Source organism: Triticum dicoccoides, chromosome 4A (assembly GCF_002162155.2).
Source record: "Triticum dicoccoides isolate Atlit2015 ecotype Zavitan chromosome 4A, WEW_v2.0, whole genome shotgun sequence".
In the NCBI taxonomy this organism is placed as follows: Eukaryota; Viridiplantae; Streptophyta; class Magnoliopsida; order Poales; family Poaceae; genus Triticum; species Triticum dicoccoides.
The window spans coordinates 676,134,480-676,153,871 of NC_041386.1; the positions used below are offsets into that span (position 1 = coordinate 676,134,480).

The following is a 19,392-nucleotide window of genomic DNA, read 5'->3' on the forward strand; positions in this document are numbered from 1 at the left end:
TTACCCTCTCATCGCTGCCTCAGCTGCTTCTTGACTTGCACTCCAAGTCCTCTGGATCACGTTCGTTCCAAAAATCACGCTTCCGAAGGTTTCATTCCGTTTGGACTCAGTTTGATATTCCTTTCCTTCGGTATACTGAAATGGAAAAAAAAACAGCAATACGGGCTGGGCCTCCGGTAAGTAGGTTAGTCCCAAAAATGATAATAATGTATAAAATAAAGCCCATAAACATCCAAAACAGGTAATATAATAGCATGGAACAATAAAAATTATAGATACGTTGGAGACGTATCAAGCATCCCCAAGCTTAATTCCTGCTCGTCCTCGAGTAGGTAAATGACTGAAACAGAATTTTTGATGTGGAATGCTACCTAGCATAATTCTCAATGTATTTTTCTTTATTGTAGCATGAATGTTTCAGATCCAAATGACTCAAGATAAAAGCTTATAAAACATAAAAATAATAATGCTTCAAAGCATACTAACAAATAATCATGTCCTATCAAAATAACATAGCCAAAGAAAGCTTATCCCTACAAAATCATATAGTTAGGCCATGCTTCATTTTCATTACACAAAATACTCCCATCATGCACAACCCCGATGACGAGCCGAGCAATTGGTTCGTACTTTTTAACGCTCTTCAGCTTTTCAACTCTTACGCAATACATGAGCGCAAGCCATGGACATAGCACTATGGTGGTCTATTGTTGTGGTTGTGAGGACAAAAAGTGGGAGAATATAGTCTCACATCAACTAGGCGTATCAACGGGCTATGGAGATGCCCATCAATAGATATCAATGTGAGTGAGTAGGGATTGCCATGCAACGGATGCACTAGAGCTATAAATATATGAAAGGTCGACAAAAGAAACTAAGTGGGTGTCCATCCAACTTGCTTGCTCACGAAGACCTAGGACATTTTGAGGAAGCCCATCATTGGAATATACAAACCAAGTTCTATAATGAAAAATTCCCACTAGTATATGAAAGTGAAAACATATGAGACTCTCTATCATGAAGATCATGGTGCTATTTTTGAAGCCCAAGTGTGGAAAAAGAGATAGTAGCAATTGTCCCTTCTCTCTTTTTCTCTCATTATTTTTTTTCTTTTTTCTTTTTCTTTATCTCTTTTTTCTCTCTTTTTTTCTTTCTTTTATTTTTCTTTTTGGTGGGCTTCTTTGGCCTCTTTTATTTTCATAAAGTCCGAAGTTCCATCCCGACTTGTGGGGGATAGTCTTCATCATCCTTTCCTCACTGGGACAATGCTCTAATAATGAAGATCATCACACTTTTTATGGATTTACAACTCTAGAATTACAACTCAAAGCTAGAACAAAATATGACTCTATATGAATGCCTCCGGCGGTGTACCGGGATATGCAATGAACCAAGAGTGACATGTATGAAAATTATGAAGGTGGCTTTGCCACAAATACGATGTCACTACAGGATCATGCAAAGAGCAATATGACAATGATGAAATGTGTCATAATAAACGGGACGGTGGAAAGTTGCATGGCAATATATCTCCGAATGGCTATGGAAATGCCATAATAGGTAGGTATGGTGGTTGTTTTGAGGAAGGTAAATAATGGGTTCATGATACTGGCGAAAATTGCGAGGTATAATAGAAGCTAGCAAAATGGAAGGATGAGTGTGCGTATATCCATGGACTCACATTAGTCATAAAGAACTCATATACTTATTGCGAAAGTCTACTTCACCCTCGAAGCAAAGTACTACTACGCATGCCCCAAGAGGGATAGATTGGTAGGAAAAATCCATCGCTTGTCCCCGACTGCCACTCATAAGGAAGACACTCAAAAGAGCACCTCATGCAACAAATTTGTCACACAACTTTTACCATACGTGCATGCTACGGGACTTTCCAACTTCAACAGAAGTATTTCTCAATTTCATAATTATACACTAGCATGACCCTAACATTACTACCTTTATATCTCAAAACAATTATCTAGCATCAAATTGATCCTAGCATCATTCTAGGACCAAATTCATAACCAAAGCAAATACCATGCTGTTCTAAGAGACTCTCAAAATAATATAAGTGAAGCATGAGATACTAGCAATTTCTTTAAAATTAATCCACCGCCATGCTCTAAAAGATATAAGTGAAGCACTATAGCAAAAAGTATCAAGCTCAAAAGATATAAGTGAAGCACATAGAGTATTCTATCAAATCCTAATAAAATAGGCTTCTCCCAAAAGGTGTGTTACAGCAAGGATGATTGTTGTAAACTAAAAAGCAGACTAATATAATACACGACGCTCCAAGCAAAACACATATCATGTGGTGAATAAAAATATAGCTCCAAGTAAAGTTACCAATGAACGAAGACGAAAGAGGGGATGCCTTCCCGGGGCATCCCCGAGCTTAGGCTTTTGGCTATTCTTGAAAATCTTGGGGTGCCATGGGGATCCCCAAGCTTAGGCTCTTTGCCACCCTTTATTCCATAGTCCATAAAAGTTTTACCCAAAACTTGAAAACTTCACAACACAAAACTCAATAAGAAATCTTATAAGCTCCGTTAGTGAAAGAAAACAAAACCACCACATAAGGTACTGTAATGAACTCATTATTTATTTATTTTGGTGTTAAACCTACTGTATTCCAAGTTCTCTATGGTTCATACCCTTACATACTAGCCATAAATGCATCAAAATAAGCAAACAACACACGAAAGGCATAATCTGTCAAAAACAGAACAGTCTGTAGCAATCTGTAACTAACGCAAACTTCTAGAATCTCACAAATCCTACCAAAATTTGACGTCCTAAAACATTTGTTTATTGATCAGCAGCAAAAAGAATCAATGCAAAATCTCGTTCCTGTGATTTATTTAATTTTTTGTCATGAGCGCAAAGTTTCTGTTTTTCAGCAGAATCAAATCAACTCATATCATAGGTTATCCTATAGGTTCTACTTGGCACAAACACTAATTAAAAGAAGAAAACACATCTAAACAGAAAGTATAAACAAAATTTATTACTAAACAGGAACAAAAGCAAAGAACACAAAGAAAATTGGGTTGCCTCCCAACTAGCGCTATCGTTTAACGCCCCTAGCTAGGCATAAAAGCGAAGATAGATCAAAATAGTGCCATCTTTGGCACTTGGTTCATAGGTAGCTCGCATGATAGATTCATAAGGTAATTTGACTTTCTTCCTATGAAAGTGCTCCATGCCTTTCTTTAATGGAAATTGGAATCTAATATTCCCTTCCTTCATATCAATAATCACACCAATCGTTCCAAGGAAAGGTCTACCAAGAATAATAGGGAAAGAAAGGTTGCAATCTATATCAAGAACGATAAAATCAACGGGCACAAAATTTCTATTTGCAACAATAAGGACATCATTGATCCTTCCTATTGGCTTTTTAATGGTGGAATCCGCAAGGTGCAAATTTAAAGAGCAATCATCAAGATCATGGAAACCTAGAATATCACATAAAGTTTTCGGAATCGTGGAAACACTAGCACCCAAATCACACAAAGCAAAACACTCATAATCTTTAATTTTAATCTTTATAGTAGGTTCCCACTCATCTTTAAGTTTTCTAGGTATAGAAACTTCCAAATTAAGTTTTTCATCAAAAGATTGCATCAAGGCATCAACGATATGTTTGGTAAAAGCTTTATTTTGACTATAAGCATGTGGAGAATTAAGAACGGATTACAACAAGGAAATAAAACTTTATAAAGAACAATTATCATAATCAAATTCCTTGAAATCCGAGATAGTGGGTCCAGTGCTATTTAAAGTCATGACCTCTCCAATCCCACTTTTACCAAATTTAGCATCAAGATCTAAAAACTCCGAATTCTTGGGACGCCTTCTATAAGTTGAATAATCTCCAGTCCCATTATTTTCAAGATTCATATTGCAAAACAAAGATCTAATAGGGGACACATCAATAACTTTAACATCTTCATCATTATTTTCAGGGAAACTAGAAGAACACACTTTTATAAAGCTATCTTTCTTAGCACGCAATCTAGCGGTTCTTTCCTTGCACTCGTCAATGGAAATTCTCATTACTTTGAGAGACTCATTGATATCATGCTTAGGAGGAGAAGATCTAAGTTTAAGAGAATCAACATCAAGCGAAAGTCTATCACCGTTCCTAGCCAAATCATCAACTTTGAGCAATTTTTCTTCAAGCAAAGCATTAAAATTCTTTTGAGAAATCATAAATTCTTTCACACTATTCTCAAAATTATATGGCATCTTATTAAAATTACCATAAGAATTATTGTAGGAATTTCCATAATTATTAGAGGAATTACTAGGGAACGGTCTAGAATTAAAGTTTCCACTATAAGCATTGTTTCCAAAACTATTCCTACCAACAAAATTCACATCCATAGATTCATTATTATTATCAATCAAGGTAGATAAAGGCATATCATTGGGATCAATAGAAGAACTTTTAGTAGCAAACAATCTCATAAGCTCATCCATCTTTCCACTCAAAACATTAATTTCTTCTATAGCATGCACTTTTTTACTAGTAGATCATTCGGTGTGCCATTGAGAATAATTAGCCATAATATTATCAAGAAGTTTTGTAGCATCTCCTAAAGTGATTTCCATAAACGTGCCTCCGGTGGCCGAATCTAAGAGATTTCTAGAAGCAAAGTTCAAACCAGCATAATTTTTTTGTATGATCATCCATAAATTCAAACCATGACTAGGGCAATTGCGAATCATCAATTTCATTCTTTCCTAAGATTGGGCAACATGCTCATGATCAAGTTGTTTAAAATTCATAATATCATTCCTAAGAGTGATGATCTTAGCGGGAGGAAAATACTTAGAGATAAAAGCAACTTTGCACTTGTTCCAAGAATCAATAATATTTTTAGGCAAAGGCGAAAACCAAACTTTAGCATGATCTCTAAGCAAAAACGGAAATAGCTTCAGTTTAACAATATCATTATCCATATCTTTCTTCTTTTGCATATCACACAAATCAACAAAGTTGTTTCGATGAGTAGCGGCATCTTCACTAGGAAGGGCGGTGAATTGATCTTTCATAACAACATTCAGCAAAGTGGTATTGATTTCATAACATCATGAAGAGGAGCAATCGGTGTACTAACGAAATGATTATTATTGGTATTGGAGAAATCACACAATTTGCTATTATCTTGCGCCATGGCAACAAGTAATCCAACACACAAGCAAACAGAAAACGGCAAGTGAAAGAGAGGGGAAGAAAACGGCAAGCGGAAAAGAGAGGAGATTGGGAAAGAGAGGGTGAATAAAACGGCAAGGGTGAAGTGCGGGAGAGGAAAACGAGAGGCAAATGGGTACTTGGTATGTCTTGACTTGAGCGAAGACCTCCCCGGCAACGGCGCCAGAAATTCTTCTTGCTACGTCTTGAGATTGTGTTGGTTTTCCTTGCAGAGGAAAGGGTGATGCAGCAATAGTAGCGTAAGTATTTCCCTCAGTTTTTGAGAACCAATGTATCAATCCAGTAGGAGGCTCCTCAACAGGTCCCACAAACCTACACAAACAAACAAACAACGCGCAACCAATGCAATAAAGGGGTTGTCAGTCCCTTCACATCCACTTGTGAAAGTGAGATCTGATAGAGATAATGTGATAAGATAAATATATTTTTAGTATTTCATAATATAGATGGAGAAAATAAAGATGCAAATAAAAGTAGATTGGAAGCAAATAAGATAAGAGATAGACCCGGGGGCCATAGGTTTCACTAGAGGCTTCTCTCGAGAGCATAAGTATTACGGTGGGTGAACAAATTACTGTCGAGCAATTGATAGAAAAGCGAATAATTATGAGATTATCTAGGCATGATCATGTATATAGGAATCATGTCCGCAACAAGTAGACCAACCCCTGCCTGCGTCTACTACTATTACTCCACACATCGACCGCTATCCAGCATGCATCTAGAGTATTAAGTTCGTAAGAACAGAGTAACACATTAAGCAAGATGACGTGATGTAGAAGGATAAACTCAAGCAATATGATATAAACCGAATCTTTTTATCCTTGATGGCAACAATACAATACGTGTCTTGCAACCCTTTCTGTCACTAGGTAAGAACACCCCAAGATTGAACCCAAAGCTAAGCACTTCTACCATAGAAAGAAAGATCAATCTAGTAGGCCAAACCAAACCGATAATTCGAAGAGACTTCCAAAGGTAACTCAATCATATAAAAGAATTCAGAGAAGATTCAATTATTATCCAAAGATAAACTTGATCATAAACCCACAATTCATCGGATCTCGACAAACACACTGCAAAAAGAGATTACATCGAATAGATCTCCAAAAGAGAGGGGGAGAACATTGTATTGAGATCCAAAAAGAGAGATGAAGCCATCTAGATAATAACTATGGACCCGAAGGTCTGTGTTAAACTACTCACTACTCATCGGAAGGGCTATGGTGTTGATGTACAAGCCCTCTGTGGTGGAATCCCCCTCCGGCAGAACGCTGACGATGGCTCCAAGATGGGTTCTCGCGGATACAGAAGGTTACGGTGGTGGAAATTGTGTTTCGATTGCTCCCTGGATGTTTTTGGGGTATGTAGGCTTATATAGGAGGAAGAAGTACGTCGGTGGCCGCCCGAGGGGCCCATGAGACAGGGGGCGCGCCTTATAGGGGGGGTGCCCTACCCTCTTGTGGCCGCCTCGACTGCTTCTTGACTTGCACTCGAAGTCCTCTGGATCACATTCGTTCCAAAAATCACGCTTTCGAAGGTTTCATTCCGTTTGGACTCCGTTTTATATTCTTTTCCTTCGAAATACTGAAATAGACAAAAAACAGCAATACGGGCTGGGCCTCCGGTTAGTAGGTTAGTCCCAAAAATGATTATAATGTATAAAATAAAGCCCATAAACATCCGAAACAAGTAATATAATAGCATGGAACAATCAAAAATTATAGATATGTTGGAGAACTATCATGGCCCAATCCTTTTTGTAACAAAGGACAAGCCTGGACAATTTCTGATAATGAGAAAAGCGCTCTCGAGTACACCTGGGAATTACCGTCAAGCTAGTTTCATCACGCTCATATGATTCGCGTTCGTTACTTTGATAATTTGATATGTGGGTGGACCGGTGCTTGGGTACTGCCCTTTCTTGGACAAGCATCCCACTTATGATTAACCCCTATTGCAAGCATCCGCAACTACAAAAGAAGTATTAAGGTAAACCTAACCATAGCATGAAACTAGTGGATCCAAATCAGCCCCTTACGAAGCAACACATAAACTAGGGTTTAAGATTCTGTCACCCTAGCAACCCATCATCTACTTATACCTTCCCAATGCCTTCCTCTAGGCCCAAATAATGGTGAAGTGTCATGTAGTCGACGTTCACATAACACTACTAGAGGAGAGACAACATACATCTCATCAAAATATCGAAAGAGTACCAAATTCACATGACTACTAATAGCAAGACTTCACCCATGTCCTCAGGAACATACGTAACTACTCACAAAGCATATTCATGTTCAAATAAAAGGAGTATTAATATGCATAAAGGATCTGAACATATGATCTTCCACCAAGTAAACCAATTAGCATCAACTACAAGGAGTATTCAACACTACTAGCAACCCACAGGTACCAATTTGTTGTTTTGGATACAAGATTGGATACAAGAGATGAACTAGGGTTTGAGAGGAGATGGTGCTGGTGAAGATGTTGATGGAGATTGACCCCCCCCCCGATGAGAGGATCGTTTGTGATGACGATGATGATGATTTCCCCCTCCGGGAGGGAAGTTTCCCTGACAGAACAGCTCCACCGGAGCCCTAGATTGGTTCCACCAAGGTTCCGCCTCGTGGCGGCGGAGTTTCGTCTCGTGAGCTTGCTTATGATTTTTTCCAGGGTAAAAGACCTCATATAGCAGAAGATGGGCACAGGAGGGCTACCAGGGGGCCCACGAGACAGGGGACGCGCCTAGTAGGGGTGGGGGCGCCCCCACCCTCGTGGCCAGGGTGTGGGCCCCTCTGGTACTTTTTTGCTCAATATTTTTATTAAATCCAAATATGAATTTCATGGAGTTGCAGGTCTTTTGGAGCTGTGCAGAATAGGTTTCCAATATTTGCTCCGTTTCCAGCCAGAATCCCAGCTGCCGGCATTCTCCCTCTTCATGATAAACCTTGTACAATAGGAGAGAATAGCCATATTTGTTGTGACATAACGTGTAAGAACAGCCCATAATGCAATAAATATCAATATAAAAGTGTCGGAGTAATGGGCCACCGGTAGCCTAACCCGAGACCTTGAGCCATTCAAGACTTTGGGTCGGCTTCGCCACAAGAGACCCCAGAAAGAAGCGCCGCCTTCTGGTGGCCGGCTGGCCAGACGGCCGGCTGCCCGAAGACGGCCGAGCACCAACAGACGGCACCAAGACAAGCTGACTCCTAGCAGACGGCCTCCGTAGAGGCCGGCTTCTAGCAGGCGGCCACCCGGCGCCCTCATAGTCTACGCCCCTCATCAAGAGGACAAGAGAGGTTGAAGCTATAGTGTAGTCCCTCGCCCCCGAATCCCGGGTTTGGCGTGGCCACAATGCCCCGTACAGGCGAAGATCTCTGCATGATGCGACACTGTTGCCATCCCACCCTCGACGTCATCCCTGTCAGGCAGGGCCTGCTCCCACGACGGCCTGTCGGTACGGCTCGCAGGCGGCGGGCCCTAATACGTCTCCAACGTATCTATAATTTTTGATTGTTACATGCTATTATATTACCTGTTTTGGATGTTTATGGTCCTTATTTTACACATTTATATCATTTTTGGGACTAACCTACTAACCAGAGGCCCAACCCGTATTGCTGTTTTTTTGCCTATTTCAGTATTTCAAAGAAAAGGAATATCAAACGGAGTCCAAACGGAATGAAACCTTCGGGAGCGTGATTTTTGGAACAGACGTGATCCAGAGAACTTGGAGTGCAAGTCAAGAAGCAATCGAGGCGGCTAGGAGATACTAGGGCATGCCCACCCCTACTGGGCGCGCCCCCTGTCTCCTGGGCCCCTCGAGCAGCCACCGATGTACTTCTTCCTCCTATATATACCTACGTACCCCGAAAACATCCAGGGAGCCACCAAAGAAATATTTCTGCCACTGTAACCTTCTGTATCCGCGAGATCCCATCTTGGAGCCTTCGCTGGCGCTCCACCGGAGGGGGAATCGACCACGGAGGGCTTCTACATCAACACCATAGCCCTTCAGATGAGTTGTGAGAAGTTTACCATAGACCTTTGGGTCCATAGTTATTTGCTAGTTGGCTTCTTCTCTCTTTTTGGATCTCAATACAATGTTCTCCCCCTCTCTTGTGGAGATCTATTCGATGTAAACTCTTTTTGTGGTGTGTTTGTCGAGATCCGATGAATTGTGGGTTTATGATTAAGTTTATCTATGAGAAATATCTGAATCTTCTCTAAATTCTTTTATGTATGATTGAGTTATCTTTGCAAGTCTCTTAGAATTATCAGTTTGGTTTGGCCTACTAGATTAATCTTGCTTGCCATGGGAGAAGTGCTTAGCTTTGGGTTCAATCTTCCAGTGTCCTTACCCAGTGACAGAAAGGGTTGCAAGGCACGTATTGTATTGTTGCCATCGAGGATAAAAAGATGGGGTTTATATCATATTGCTTGAGTTACTCTGTTCTTGTGAACTTAATGCGTTACTCTATTCTTATGAACTTAATACTCTAGATGCATGTTGGATAGCGGTCGATGTGTGGAGTAATAGTAGTAGATGCAGGCAGGAGTTAGTCTACTTGTTGCGGAAGTGATGCCTATATACATGATCATGCCTAGATAATCTCATAATTATTCGCTTTTCTATCAATTTGCTCGATAGTAATTTGTTCACCCACTGTAATACTTATGCTATCTTGAGAGAATCCTCTAGTGAAACCTATGGCCCCTGGGTCTATCTTTTATCATATAAGCTTTCAATCTACTTTTATTTGCATCTTTACTTTTTGCATCTATATTATAAAATACCAAAAATATATTTATCTTAACATATTATCTATATCAGATCTCACTTTTGCAAGTGGCCGTGAAGGGATTGACAACCCCTTTATCGCGTTGGTTGCGAGTTCTTTGTTTGTTTGTGTAGGTTCGTGGGACTTGTGAGGAGCCTCCTACTAGATTGATACCTTGGTTCTCAAAAACTGAGGGAAATACTTACGCTATTGTGCTGCATCACCCTTTCCTCTTCAAGGAAAACCAACGCAAGCTCAAGACGTAGCAGGCCCTACCAGGCAGCGAGGGCCCGGAGGGTGGCCTAGCCCGGCCAGTCAGATCCAAGGGGATCCGGCTCCTGGCCGGCAGCCGGATCCTTCCTCAAGCCATGAGCGCCATTAACCCGATAATGCACGGCGAGGCTACAGTGATCTCCTGCCAAGCGGCGGGACTGTAGCCATGCCCTGCCCAACCAAGCCTGCGTCATTAGCATCACGGCTACAATGATCAGCCACCAACCAGACCCGCCACCGGCAGAAGCGGCTTGTCGGCTCCGTACCAGACCAGTCGTAGGGGCCCACTAGGCGGCGGGCCCCAGCTACCGGCGGAGAAGCCGGCGACCAGAGACGCTGACAACAGGGTCATACACCTGGCCAAGTTACCATTGTACCCCTGGGGGGGTAGGCCTATATAAACCCCCCGGGGCACCCATGCAAAGGGTTCCCAACCTGTTAGAACTAGACTCGTACCTAGAGGAAGAAGAGAGCTAGCCCTGCCTCCTTCAACCTCTAGCACACAGCTCAAGGAGCACATTGTACTCACTAGTGCCTTAGTGACCATGCGGAGACCTCGCAGAGCAGGACTAGGGGTGTTATCTCCTAGGAAAGCCCTAAACCTGGGTAAAGTGCGCCGGTGTTCGTGTCTACGCCTCATCCCGCTTCCAGGAACCGGCGACGTTCTACTCGCTCCCACCATGATAAGTAATCCTTTGACATATCTCGCACCCAACCCCCGACAAAAAGCATGATGCAAAATAGACGTATCAGCTCCCCAAGCTTAGACCTTGCTTGTCCTCAAGCGGAAGCTATCGAAAAATATGTCCACATGTTTAGAGATAGAGGTGTCGATAAAAATAAAATACAGACATGAGGGCATGATGATCATTCTTATAACAACAACATATATATATTTTTGTCATATGGTTTATTTTTCTCAAGTAACAATCTATTCATAATGTCAAGTATGGTTCAGAAAGTTCATTGAAAACTAACACTACTAGAAAAAGGCCTATTAGTGGCGCACATATTTTTGCCATTAATGGCGCACTATAGGTGCGCCACTATTACCATGCCACTAGTAAGAAATACTAATGGCACACATTACTATCACATATGCGCCATTACTATGCCTAGAGGTGCGCCACCACATAGAAGTGCGCCATTACTAACATTTTTTTCAAATTTTGTTTTCAAAAAAATTTAGATTTTTTTTGTTTTTTTCTTAATCTCGGGTCAATATGGCTTAATCTCGGGTCAATATGCTTAATCTCAAGTCAAATCGCATTTCGTGGTCAAACTTCCCGAAAGGTCAGCCATCCTCACACTACTCCAGCACAAGCACGCTTAAATTCAGAGTTCTATCCAACCCCAGCACCAGCTCACTTAACATGCACTTGTTGATATATCTAGCATATTAATCCTATTAAACCTTGTTGATGTTTAGGAGTTTGTTCGTGTTCATCAGTGTGATGAAATTTTGAAAAAGTATTTCAAACTTCCGTTCATATTACGTATCATATATTGAAAAAAAAATGAAACTATTTTTTTTCTGTTACTAGTGGCGCACCTAGCAAACGGTGCGCCACTACTAAGTTCGAATTTTTTTCCATTTTCCCCCTCTAGATCTTAAAAGCCCCGTATCTTTTGTTCTGTTAGGTTTTTGGGGATTCTAAATATCTTCAACGGGGGTTCCCCCGTTTGAATTCGGATGTAACTTTTCGAGTAGATGATTTTTCATATAAAAAACTTTTTGATCGGAGTTCTTATGCAAAAGTTATGCCCATTTTACAAATCCCAAAGAGATTTTGCAAATAAAGTTGAAATTCATATTTGTAAATTTTTCCAACAACTAGACCACATATCACATGGGAAACTTATGTTCTTTTATTTTTTTGACATTTCCATCGTTTTCTTTTATTTTTTTAAAACTGAAAAGGCGGTCCAAGGGGGGTGCATTCGGTGGAATTTTTGGTCAAAGTTAGTAATGGCGCACCACACCCACGGTGCGCCAGTACTAACTTTCAGAAAAATTACTTTTTTTAGTAGTGGCACACGGAGGGTGTGATGCGACTTTACTAGTTAAAGCTAGTAACGGCGCATTATCCGCTGGTGCGCCATTACCAGTTTTAAAAAAAATGAAAAAAATTTGTTAGTAGTGGCGCACTAAGTGTGTGGTGCGCCATTACTAGTTAAACTAGTAATGGCGCACTATCCCCTGTTGCGCCACTACTAGTTTTGAAAAAAAAATTAGTAGTGGCGCACCGTGGATGTGGTGCGCCATTAGTATTTGGAGTTTAATGGCGTACCTATATATGGTGCGCCAGTCCTATGTAGCAGTGGCGCACCATATATGTGGTGCGCCATTAATGTCCATATTATATATAGCCGTTTTCCTAGTAGTGTAACAAGCTATAATCTCAGTCATTGAAGCAATTGCAATTTATCATAACATCAGAAAGAGTCAAGAGTAGAGCTTTTCAGCAAATCCACATACTCTACTATCGTATAGTCCTCTACAATTGCTAACACTCAAGCAATACTTATGGTTATGGAGTTTTAATGGGACACTGAGAAAGATAGGGGCTTATAGTGTTGCCTCCCAACGTATTCACCTTTGGGTGATGTCAACAATAATAGTTCATGCTAACGAACATCCAATTGGATATATGTATCAGGATCTTTCCAACACGAGGTGCTTGCCAAAAGATAAAATGAAAAGGGAAAGGTGGAGATCACCTTGACTCTTGCATAAAGTAAAAGACATAAAGTAAAAGATAGGCCCTTCACAAAGGGAAGCAGAGGTTGTCATGCGCTTTTATGGTTGGATGCACAAAGTCTTAATGCAAAAGAACGTCACTTTATATTGCCACTTGTATATGGACCTTTATTATGCAGTCCGTCGCTTTTATTGCTTCCATAACAAGATTGTATAAAGCTTATTTTCTTCACACTAATAAGTCATACATATTTAGAGAGCAATTTTTATTGCATGCACCGATGACAACTTACTTGAAGGATCTTACTCAATCCATAGGTAGATATGGTGGACTCTCATGGCAAAACTGGATTTAAGGATAATTGGAAGCACAAGTAGTATCTCTACTTGGTCCTAGGAAATTTTGGCTAGCATCAGGGGGAAAGGCAAGCTGAACATGTTGAATGATCCATGACAATATACTTTAACTGGCATGTGAGAAAACATAAACCATTACGTTATCTTCCTTGTCCAACATCAACTCTTTAGCATGTCATACTTTAATGAGTGCTCAATATTATAAGAGATGTCCAAGATAGTATATTTATATGTGAAAACCTCTCTTTCTTTATTACTTCCTATTAATTGCAAATATGACCAAAACTATGTTTTTAAACTCTCAACAACTTTTATGCCTCATACTCTTTATATGTGAAGTCATTAGTATCCATAACATCAATATGAACTCTTTTATTCTTTTTATTCTTTCTATTTTTCTCAAGATCATAACAAGATAGCAAAGCCCTTGACTCGACACTAATCTTTATTATAGATAGCTCATGGACTCGATTACATAGAAGGATCACAAAGCAAAACTCAAAACTAAAACCAAAACTTTATTCTACTGGATCTAGATATTACGAAAAGGATCGAACTAAATAAAACAGAAAAGATAGGAGAGTGTGGTGATACGATACCGGGGCACCTCCCCCAAGCTTGGCAGTTGCCAAGGGGAGTGCCCATACCCATGTGATTATGTCCTCGAAGGTGATGAAGGCAGTGATGATGATGGTGGATAATCGCACATCGAGCGTAAAAGCTCCTCCAACTTGCGGATAATGCCCTTGAGTGCGACGATATGATCCTTCAATAAAATATTCTCCTGTGTGAGATACTTGTTTTGTATATGAGCAAACTCAATCATCTTGAAAGCTTCAATCTCAGTTGGGGTAAAGAGGTTTGGTGAAGGTTGAGGGATGTTTTCTTCTTTCGCCGCCGAGGCTTGATCCTCCATGTACTTCTTGATCCCTTCATCCTTGTTGATCATCTCCGGTTCTTCTCTTTTCAGCTCTATCTTCAATAGCTAAGCATCCTTGTCTTCAATGTTGGAGGAGGTTGACGTCATGATGCTATGGATCTGTTAGAAAAACAGCTCGAAACAAAGATAGAAGATTTTCGCATGATACGGTGGTCAAAACCTTTAGGAGATTATGTAATGAATTTTTACCGACCAAAAGAAGTAACGTGCAAGAAAATGGAGTCCGGGAGGCACACGAGGTGCCCACGAGGCAGGGGGGCACGCCCAATAAGTGTGGGCGCACCCTCCATCCTCGTGGAGGGCTCTTGTCCTTCCCGGATTACTTCTTGCTTCCAACTTTTTTTAAATATTCCAAAACAGAGGATAATTTCCATTAGAATTGTTTTGGAGTCGATTTATTTACCGTACCATATACCTATTCCTTTTCAGAGTCTGAAATATTCTGGAAAGTGTCCCTTATGTATTCCTCCGGGGTTATGGTTTCAATAATATTAGTTTCAACATTTATAGGATTACATGAGATATAATGTTTGATTCTTTGACCGTTCACCACACTCGGATTTGTGCCTTCGAAGTTGTTGATTCTTATGGCACCGAAACGATAGACCTCTTCGATAATGTAAGGACCTTCCCATTTAGAGAGAAGTTTTCCTGCAAAAAATCTTAGACGAGAGTTGAATAGCAACACATAATCACCTACGTTAAACTCATGCTTTTGTATCCTTTTGTCATGCCATCTTTTAACTTTTTCTTTAAACAGCTTTGCATTCTCATAGGCTTGGGTTCTCCATTCATCAAGTGAGCTAATGTCAAATAACATCTTCTCACCGGCAAGTTTGAAATCATAGTTGAGCTGTTTAATGGCCCAATATGCCTTATGTTCAAGTTCAAGAGGTAAGTGACACGCTTTTCCATAAACCGTCTTATACGGAGACATAGCCATAGGATTTTTATATGCAGTTCTATAGGCCCATAATGCATCATCAAGTTTCTTGGACCAATTCTTTCTAGATCTATTAACAGTCTTATGCAAAATTAATTTTAGCTCTCTATTACTCAATTCTACTTGACCACTAGACTGTGGGTGGTAAGGAGATGCAATTCTATGATTAACATCATATTTAGCAAGCATTTTACAGAAAGCACCATGAATAAAATGTGAACCACCATCAGTCATGAGATATCTAGGGACACCAAACCTCGGAAAAATAACTTCTTTAACCATCTTAATAAAGGTGTTATGATCGACACTACTAGTTGGAATAGCTTCTACCCACTTAGTAACGTAATCAACATCAACTAAAATATGTGTATATCCATTAGAGGCAGGAAAAGATCCCATATAATCAAAGCCCCAAACATCAAATGGTTCAATAAAAAGAGAATAATTCATAGGCATTTGTTGACATCTACTAATATTACCAATTCTTTGACATTCATCACAAGACAAGACAAACTTACGGGCATCTTTGAAAAGAGTAGGCCAATAAAACCGGATTGCAATACCTTATGTGCAGTTCTATCTCCCGCGTGGTGTCCTCCATATGGTTCGGAGTGACACTTGCGTAGGATCTTTTCCTGTTCATGCTCAGGTACACAACATCTAATAACACCATCTACTCCTTCTATATAAAGGTGTGGGTCATCACAGAAGTAATGTCTTAAATCATAAAAGAACTTTTTCTTTAGCTGGTATGTGGTATAAATTTAGCAATAATGTAATTAGCATAATCAGCATACCTTGGAGCAGTATGAGAAGCATTAATGACCGCTAATTGCTCATCACGAAAGCTATCATCAATAGGTAGTGGGTCAACAAGAACATTCTCTAACCTAGATAAGTTGTCTGCAGCGGGGTTCTCAGCTCCCTTTCTATCAATAATATGTAAATCAAATTCTTGGAGCAAGAGGACCCATCTAATAAGTCTAGGTTTAGCATCTTTCTTCTCTGTAAGATATTTAATAGCAGCATGATTAGTGTGAATAGTTACTTTAGAATCAACAATATAAGGTCTGAACTTATCACATGCAAATACAACTGCTAAGAATGCTTTTTCAGTAGTAGCATAATTTCTCTGGGCAGTATCAAGAGTTTTACTAGCATACTGCATAACATTTAATTTCTTATCAACTCTTTTCCCTAGAACAGCACCTACAACATAATCGCTGGGATCACACATAATTTCAAAGGGTAAATTCCATTCAGGTGGCTGAACGATAGGTGTAGTGATCAAAGCTTTCTTAATTATTTCAAATGCTTCTACACAATCATCATCAAAGACGAAAGGAATATCTTTTTGCAATAAATTAGTCAGAGGCCTAGAGATTTTGGAGAAGTCCTTAATGAACCTCCTATAAAAACCGGCGTGACCAGGGAAACTTCTTATACCTTTAATGTCCTTGGGACATGGCATCTTTTCAATAGCATCAACTTTAGCTTTATCAACTTCAATACCTTCCTCAGAAATTTTGTGCCCCAATACAATGCCTTCATTAACCATAAAGTGGCACTTTTCCCAATTCAAGACGAGACTAGTGTCTTCACATCTCTGCAAAACTCGATCAAGGTTGCTCAAGCAATCATCAAAAGTGTATCCATAAACGGAGAAGTCATCCATGAATACCTCACAAATCTTTTCACAAAAGTGAGAGAATATAGCCATCATACATCTTTGAAAGGTAGCAGGTGCATTACATAAACCAAAAGGCATACGTCTATAAGAAAATGTACCGAAAGGGCAAGTAAAAGTAGTTTTTGATTGATCATTCGCAGACACATGTATTTGAGAGAAACAAGAATAACCATATAGAAAGCAGAAATGTGTATGTTTGGATAGTCTTTCTAGCATTTGATCAATAAAAGGTAATGGTTAATGATCCTTCTTAGTAGCTTTATTTAATTTACGGAAATCAGTTACCATCCTATAACCTATAATAATTCTTTGCCGAATCAATTCATCTTTATCATTAGGAACAACAGTAATACCTCCCTTCTTAGGAATGCAATGGACATAACTTACCCAATCACTATCAGCAACGGGATAAATTATACCTGCCTCAAGGAGCTTTAGTATCTCCTTCCTTACCACTTCTTTCATCTTAGGATTTAACCGTCGTTGATGATCTCTAACTGGTTTGGAACCTTCATCCAATTTAATTTTGTGTTGGCATAGAGTGCGACTAATGCCCTTAAGATCATCCAGAGTATATCCAATAGCAGCACGGTGCTTCTTCAGAGTTTTCAATAATCTTTCCTCTTCTTGCTCTAAAAGGTTAGCACTAATACTAATAGGATATATCCTATATTCATCAAGATAAGAATATTTAAGATTACTAGGTAAAGGTTTGAGCTCAAACACGGGATCACCCTTGGGTGGAGGGGGATCCCCTAGGGTTTCAATAGGTAAGTTGTGTTTCAGAATAGGACCCTGTTGAAGGAATACTTTATCTATTTCTCTTCTTTCATTCATAAACATATCATTTTCATGGTGTAGCAAATATTGTACTAACGGATCAGTAGGAGGCACGACAATAGAAGCAAGACCAATTATTTCACCCTTACTACATGGTTCTTTATCATGTGGTTTTCCATGAAATTTAGCAAAATTAAACTCACTAGTATCCAACCCGTGCACTTGCACGGGCTAGCTATCATTCTAAGCACATAATATACCACAACAATGGACTAAGTAGAAAATACTCAGGTTACTAATACACCATCATTGAGACCATATGATATCTCAGCTCAGCATGTAACCATAATAATCCATAAGATTCAAGATGTTTCTCCTCATATTTTTCAGCAAAAGAGATTTTAGAGTTTGATAGAACATATGGCGCACAACTATGTATAACAATTGTAGGGAAACATAAATGTTCTCACTACTCGGGATGGAAACCACTAATAGTGTTGTTGTACACTTCCTTATTCTTCCAAAGACGCACTAAAAAATACGCACTGCTAATGGCCCTGTGAAACAAAGTGCAAAATAAAATTGCCTTGGAATTAAGAATCTTTTATTTTTCATTTGTGAAAAAATGTTTTCGAAAAAAGGCATACATATACTTCTGGAAAGGCTGAAAGTTGCAAATGCCATGATGTTCTATGTCGAGGAACAACATACGCAGAAACGCTTGTCAATAAACACAGCCGATGAAAATAATAATGCATTTTTTCTCAATATTTTTGACATATCATTATGAAAAGAAAAAATCGAATGAAGTATCTCGCTATTGAGGTAGCTGCTATTTTACCTAGTTGTCACAATCCAAAAATTTGCAATATCCTATAGCGGCCACGTTATTGCCTAAATATTGCTAATCTATCAACCTATTTGTTCTAAGCAGAATTACCAACCCAACAAAATCGACCACTCTACTGCGCAATGTAGGCATATCAGTGTGGGTATAGTGAAGATGATTAGTAGTCACCCAAAATTAGTAACAGCAAAATTTAATGGATCTAACACATATGTCAGAGGTCCTAATGGTACTAAATGTGTATCTTATGTAGATTGGGTATGATTTGTTGTAGCATAACTTCTGTTTCAATGTCAATGTGAATATACACTTCTGAAATCAAAACATTTAAAAAATTAGTGCCTTCCCAAGTATTTTTTTTGTTCCCATAATGAACCGAAGAAGCATGAATAGTAAATAAATTCTATTGCTGCAAGCAGAGATGTACATATATAGCACGTATACCCTATCACACCTTGTTACTATTGATTGAATGTTTTATTCTCTCTCAGGATATTTGTTCAACGAGATTGGTATCATTACGAATCCATGTCCTCCACCTCCAACTTTGGTATAGTACAAAATATAGCAGAGTTCAACACATTGAAAATAAAATTTTCTACTTGTTCATTCACTTGACATCTACTCAGAGCACAAAATCAACAAAAAAAACAGGAATAGATGCATGCATCAGGAACCATTTTTTAATACTTTTTCTATTCCTCCAAAAAATTCTCATAAAAAGACAAAAGCCTGGTCACCAACTTATATAATAAAGTGATGCATAAAGAAAATAGTCATGTGGTTGACCTTCTATACATGTTTCGAGGAATGCACTTTTATGCATCTCCTTTCCTTCCATCATACC

The 19,392-nt window shown here is 39.4% G+C and overlaps 1 pseudogene; it reads left to right on the forward strand.

Moving 5' to 3' along the window:
• Positions 1–19,392, forward strand: part of LOC119284055 — a 136,001-nt pseudogene that overhangs the window by 65,558 nt on the left and 51,051 nt on the right.